Here is a 7,270-nt window from a genome sequence, read left to right as displayed (position 1 = left end):
TTGCTGATAAACATGTATCCTCTTAGCAGCAGGGAATAAGTAAATGACATAGTTTTAATGACCAATATTGGAGATGTGACCTTGACCTCCAAATCCAAAGGGGTCATCTGCTTGTCACCCCAAACCTAAATTTCAAGTTTGAAGGCCATGGGTGCAGACTTAGTCGAGTTGTCACACAGGCAAGCTTTATGCGTTCAATGGTCTGTGACAAATCAATAGGGCTCACCTACTGGTCAGGCCCAACCCCAAAGTCAAGTTGTTCAAGAGCCATGGGTGCAGGCTTTGTCCAGTCATTATTAGTACAACCTTTTAGCATTCAAGGTCACTGTGACCTTGACTTTTGACCCAATGACTCCTTAAATCAATAGGATCTTCTAATAGAGGGCCATAGGTACAGGCATTGTCAACTTATCAGTCAGATGTATGGTTTGACACCTTCCTGTTCAAGGTCACTGTGACCTTTGACCATATTACCCCTAAAATCAAAAGGGGTCATCTACTGGTTAAACCAAACTTTCATGTCAAGTTTGACAATAGGTCTAGGAATTGTCGAGTTATCACCTGGAAAAGCTTTGGTCTACTGTCAGGCAGACGGACGTAGCGGCCAACATGTGCAAAGCAATATACTCCTCTTCTTTGAAAGGGGCATAATAAATTGAAATTTATTAAATATTTTTGTTTATTATGTTAATTAACTTACACTACATACAACAAGTACCATTTTGATATTTTCGAATGCTCATTTGGGCATGTACATGGGTTTTGATCTGACTATGAACATGAAACTACATAGTGATGTTCCCTCCTATCAATTCTGAATTTAAATAACCATGAGAAAAAAAGAATGTTTTCACTGCACCATGAATAAATATGTCAAACAAAATAAATGTCAAGTTATTCAAGATTAATTTAACACTGTTCTTTTGATGATTTCCGTGCATTCCTGACTGCAGGTTTTTCCCATTTTCAAACACAGTTATTTCATATTGGCCTTACAAGGTCAGATCTTGAGTTGGGTCTTCATTGCTGGACACTATCTCTTTATCTCCACAGAAAACACACTGGTGCAAGTTTCACTGCAACAACTGCAAAAAAAGTTGTATTATATTCTAAGTGAACTCTGCATCAATATTCAATTATTTTTATTGGATTTAGGAAATGTCTTTGTTTTAAAGGGTTCATATAAATTAATGCATTTTTTTCAATTTAATGCATTATCATGCTGGACTCTTTGACATTGATGGTTAAAACAAAGAAGGCATATGATTTGTGTACAGATTAAACATTATTAATTATAAATGTGTTCTTTAATTAATAGAAAAGTGGCAACAATTTCTCGTTAAAAAAGCTTACATTTGTATATCTGCAGATTAATCATTTGCATTTCTTTTGCTTTGATCATTTAAGTCAAATGAGTTAGACATGATAATGCATTAAAATAAGAAATATATTTTTGGGCATCAATCTATAGTGCGTGCCTTCAATCTAGAAATAAATTTCTTCTCAACAGGTGCTAAATTATAAAAAATATATAAACCAAGATTTTGATTATGACATACCTGCATAGTTAGTGGTCTCCATAACTGCTCAGAAATGCTCCCTATGACAAACTAAGTGCTGGTGTATGGTTGGGTAATAGTGCTGCTCCAACCAATAGCGCAATTCTTCCTACAGGTGGACCAGCTCCTCAATATGGTTTCTGTCATGGCAGTGATAACAGTATGTAACATGCCCTTTTCTACTTTCCAGAGAATGAATCTTCCAATCTAAATTACAAATTTAAGAACAAATATATACATATGCACATGTAATGTTGTTAAAAACAAACCATTTAGATGCCACAAAACTATAAGATTTTAGGTGAAAATTGAGCCAAATCAAAACATTTAGTCATTTAAAGCTGCACTCTCACAGATTTACTGTTTTTACAACTTTTGTATTTTTTGTCTTGGAATGACCTATTTTTTTGCTAAAATATCTGCAAACCAGTGATATAAGACTACTGACAAAAATTAGATTGCAGACTTCCATATTTCAGGTCGAAAACAAAGGTTTTATGGCTTAAAGCGTTACTAATGGTTTAAGAAAAATGCATAAAACATTTTGAACTTAAATATAAACATTTTCTGACAAATTTATTGTCAGCAACCTTATATGAATGGTTAACATGCATTTTCACATAAATTGGCCCGTTCCAAGACAAAAAATAAATAAAGTAGTCAAAACATTCAATCTGTAAGAGTGCTGCACTCTCAGTCACAGATTGAAGGTTTTGACAACTTCTTTTACTTTTTGGCTTGGAATAAGCTAATGAAAAGCAGTATGAAAACTGATGAAATAAGACTGCTGACAAAAGATAAGATCATGTTTTTTATATTTACATTTGTAACTATTGGTTTTATGGTTAAAAGCATTACTAACGCTTTACTAATAATGAGATTTTTGGCATAGAACATCATCTTTTGACCGTATTAAAATAAGAAAACAGCGTTCCAATATTTTCAGTTGTCTTTTTTGACTGAATTAATATAAGAAAGCAGCGATCCCCTTTTTCCAGTTGTCTGTTATGTCCAGTGTTCAGAAATTCGCATAAAATAATTCATTACAAGACCAAAAAATAAAAAAAGAGTTGGTAAAACAGACAATCTGTGAGAGTGCAGCTTAAACATATGATATGCATTATCAGCCAAGTGCAGACCTACTCACATCCTGGCTACACAACCAGTACATTCATCAGCTTTACTGATTCAAACCAGGCACATTTATATTGGTAGACTAGCATTTTACCATTCTGTGCTGGCCAGTAAAGTTCTCATTTGAATTAGAATTCAAAATGTATATACCTTTGTTCATTTTTTTGCCAACTCTGTTTCAACTGAACTTCCTAAATGAATGAGAAGTTTCAAAAAATAATTACAATATCTCAATAAAAACCTGCATTTATGTGTTTCTTGTGCAATCTGTCAGCTTTGGTAGGCTCAGGTTTCATTTTGTCCACCTCAATACTTGTAATCTTCTAGTCTGATGTACTGCCATCCAATTTTTAAGTCAGGTCAGGCAGCCATTTCAGCTTTGTTCCAGTTGATTGTATCAAATGATGTTAACAATACTAGCCTTGTATCCAGGCACTCCTCAATCTGAAAGTTTACCAAAGAACATGGCCTGTAATATTTAATAAAAAAATCATAATTGTTTACTCCTGGATGATGGGTTCTAAAGTAAACCTTTGAGAAAAGATGCTACTGGTATGGTGCCTGAACCCACGACCATGTGAACACTTGCATGGAGATCTGTCAAACTGAGCTAACTGGGTAACTGATTTTTAGGCAGCTCCCAGCTTGGCTCTACAATTGACAGGTGCATTATACATTATAGAGACAATAAATCAAACACTTGAAGCACTAGTCCAAATAATAGTAACTTTACTGATCTTTTTACAAATTTTGAAATGGCATATCCTTCACATACAATTTTTTTGTACCAAAAGTGGGTGGCTATTCCAATTGGGATTCCGGGTCAGATAATTATATATATCTAAAATATTAGTTATGTACACAAAAAATAAAAGCTGACGAATTATTATGAGTTTGATGAGTGTTTTTCTTCATTTCATACTGTCAAAACATAATGATATAAACTGTTATACATGAAGATCACCTGCAAGGCTGCGGTGCATAGATTTACATAGATGTAAAATGGTTGTGTTTAAATGCATTAAATGCTTGTTTTGTGAAAAAAATCTTTGCACTTACATGGTAATAACTAAAATACGAATATTAACCTTTAATATCTATTTCAAACATATAATACTTATCTAACTACGATTTCAATATCTTTCAACCCCCAACCTGTTTTGCACAAACCCGATTAGACGTAAGGGATTGGAAGAATCCCATATAACACGTCTATTTTTTTTAGACTATTGAAGCAGATATATTCTTTTTTGATGGTTTCAGGTTAAACAACAATTAAAAATGCGAAATAATTTTAGTGAATAATCAACTCTGAATTGAAAGTAACATGAAGATGTTGTAGTGAAGGATTTGCCATATATATATACATTTTTTTTTAATCGTAAAAAGAGTCCGTCAACGTACAAATATTTAGACTAAGAGATGTAGATCAGCTAGATGTACCTTCTAGTCCAAATAATTGTACGTTGACTGATTTTTTTACGATTTTTGATACAGCAAATCCTTCACGTACAAATTGTTTTGTACGAAAAGTGGGTAGTTATTCCAATTGGGATTCCGGGTTAGAGCATATTGCATCTATAACATATCATAAAAACAAGAAATATTACCAGATAATGTTATTTTATATAAATTCCGTAACCAAAATGTAATATCAAGCAAATAATTATGAGTTTGATGGTTTTTTCTTTATTTTATTCTGTCAAAACATAACAAAATATACATGAAGGGCACCTGCAAGGCTGCTGTTCACAATTTTACAACAATCGGAACATTTCGGCCATCAATTGTAACAACTCGCCATCTTCGGTAAGCTTCGAGATAGTCAATCCCTGTTGGATACTGGCTGAGGTGTTCAGATTGTTCGGCCAAGGCCGAGTTGTTACGATTGTATTATCTCGAAGCTTGTCGGAGGTGGCCGAATTATTACGATTGGGTCAAGTTGTTCCACTTGGCATAATTTTTGTCTGTGTCAGTCAACTTTCCTTTAAATGAAAAGATGAATAATGTGTTTTAATGCATTAAATGCTTGTTTTTTGCAAAATAGCTTTGCACTTCCATGGTAATATATGAATATAAATCTACTTTATTATCCATTTCAACCATAAAATACTTCACTTAATACAATTTCAATATTTTTCAAACACCCCCGCTTTTTGCACAAAACCGTTTAGACGTTAGGGATTGGAAGAATCCCGTATAACACGTATATTATTTCAGACTAATGTACACGTACCTTCGTGTCCGAAATCGATCACTTCCTGGCAGCTCATTTCTGGATTGTCTCCATCTAAATTTAACATTTTTAGACGCATACATTGATGCCATTTTTGCTTCGATTGATGTTAAAGCAATAGCACTAAATACAGGTCGGTTATTTTGTAGAAGAACGTGTTCGAAGTAACATTCAATTTCATTTCCGCATAATCGCCGCCATATTGTGTATGACTTTAAAAACTACACCCTATAGTCCAAAATAACAATAGGCATAACGTTGACACACTGTGATAGGTATAATCCAAATAATTTACTCAAACAAATACAATAGTTCGATTGCCGCTGAAAAAAATCATTTGAAACATAAAAGCTATTTCACAAAATATTACATGACATGAACTCTTTAACCGCGTATGATTTATTTCTTAATAGCTTTCATTCATAAAATAAGTTCTTTGCCGGGGTTTGCCGGGTCAGTCTTGAATGCCGGGATATGTGTGACGTCACACGGGGTGCAAACATGTGGTGTAGCTTACTATTGGATGTAGGGTAAAATGACTTCGTATGTAAATGCTATACTTTCATTATTTTTCATTATTTTGTTCAATAAAACTTACCAAATTGCAACGGTACAACTATACTAAGAGTAACACGCAATGTTTGTCATAAAAAAGGCAATAACGCGTTAAATACACATAAGCAGGTACTTGACGCCCCACATTCACGTAAGTAGTTCTGTTGCTACGCAGGTGGTGTGTATTAATATATTCATGTTCAATATGTCGTGTCAGGCGACTAGTCGCGTTTCTGAAATACCGGTCTCTAAAGACTGTGCAGCCGACAGTCTAAAAAGGCATCTGCTATTGCTCGATATTGTGCATTTTTCTGCAACTAACCTTGGCTTTGTCACAATATAGCTGCTTTATCAACCCCGAGAAGGGACCTCTGCTGTAATTCTGACAGCTCAACACCATCTTTAAAAAGAATGAACAAGTTAATACATATATTCATTTTGTTTTATCTTTATTTTGATCTGATCAGGGATATGTGCTCCCAAATTATCCCCGCCACACCTCATTAATGCTGGCTTTTCGTTATCAAAGTTACGTGCAACCGGTTCTTGTTTATTGACAGGTAGCGCCCAAGATTTAGAAAATTTGTTGAAAATTAACCACATTACCTGGCTGGGTCTCGAACTCCAGGAGAACCAATTACTCGTCATTTTCGTTGTTCTTTGCACTCTTTTCCCCTCTGAATCTACAGTATTAGATATTCAAAGGATGTCAAACACTTTTTACAGATATTGAAGATTTGACTTTGATTGTTTTTCTTTGTTCTCTCTGAGGAATTTTGGCAATTTAAGGGAAGGTACTTTGTTTGAAAACTTCCTGTTATGTGGTCCAAGTTATAACCAAGGGAAATAACCCAAATAATTTTATGTCAATATGAATTGACATAATTTGCTTCCCTTGATAGAAATGGCAGTACTTAAATAAATATGGCTTATTTAGCAGAGTGCAATATAAGCTGTATTATATATAAAATGATACACATGTGTATTACAATAATCATACCACACATAACCTTGATCGAACCAAAGTCCCAGAGCCAGTATCTTTTAGTGAAGAAACTTATCGAAATGTATGTACATGTATATCCAAATGAGTTCGCTTAACTTTTTTGACATTTTTAACCTCCAGTTTGATGCATTTATCGCAATAACAATACCGAAAGTATTGTCTAAAGTTTGCGCGCATAACGTCACTACGAGATTTGCATAACACGTGACTTTCTTAATGCAATTTTTTGTTTATTTTGAGGGGACCAAGGTCTGCCTGTGCCTGTTGGCTGCACAATGGCTCGACGCCGTGACGCCAACACGAGTCTAAATGTATTTAAAATACTATAATACGACATTGCTACAGTAACTGTTATGCTTAATGCATAGATGGGCAACGTACAGTTCCTACATTAAATCATTGATACTGTTTTATGAATGAAATGTCATTGAATTTTCATTGAATACCTACGGTATAAGACATCCGTTTTTGTATGTTGATGTTTCTTTTATCTTTAATCAATTTATACATATTTTGTTTTCATGTTTATCAAACATAATTTATGGATTTATTTTACAATTATTAATATTTGATCACGCGACCCTCCCACAACATCGATACCGATCTCTTACTGACAACGCATTTCCACGCGGCATCAATAATTGTAAAGCATAAATATCGATGAACGGTATAACAGTGAATATTATACTCTCCATTCACACTATAATCGTTCAACACTTTGCAATTTGACGAAAATACAGGAAAAACTTACAACATTCAACAAAAATAACGATTATATAT

The 7,270-nt window shown here is 34.1% G+C and overlaps 1 long non-coding RNA gene across 1 annotated transcript; it reads right to left on the bottom strand.

Moving 5' to 3' along the window:
* Positions 1-667: 667 nt before the first annotated feature.
* On the bottom strand, positions 668-5,193 carry LOC128246570 (uncharacterized). The gene is made up of 4 exons (XR_008263283.1): positions 4,930-5,193; positions 2,935-3,137; positions 1,560-1,766; positions 668-1,085 (listed from the first exon to the last, which is right to left on the bottom strand). It is a non-coding gene; the product is annotated as an uncharacterized LOC128246570 (long non-coding RNA).
* Between the last annotated feature and the right edge of the window lie 2,077 nt (positions 5,194-7,270).

Source organism: Mya arenaria, chromosome 9 (assembly GCF_026914265.1).
Source record: "Mya arenaria isolate MELC-2E11 chromosome 9, ASM2691426v1".
In the NCBI taxonomy this organism is placed as follows: Eukaryota; Metazoa; Mollusca; class Bivalvia; order Myida; family Myidae; genus Mya; species Mya arenaria.
Note: the sequence above shows the minus strand (reverse complement) of the source record. Positions and strands in the feature narration are given on the sequence as shown.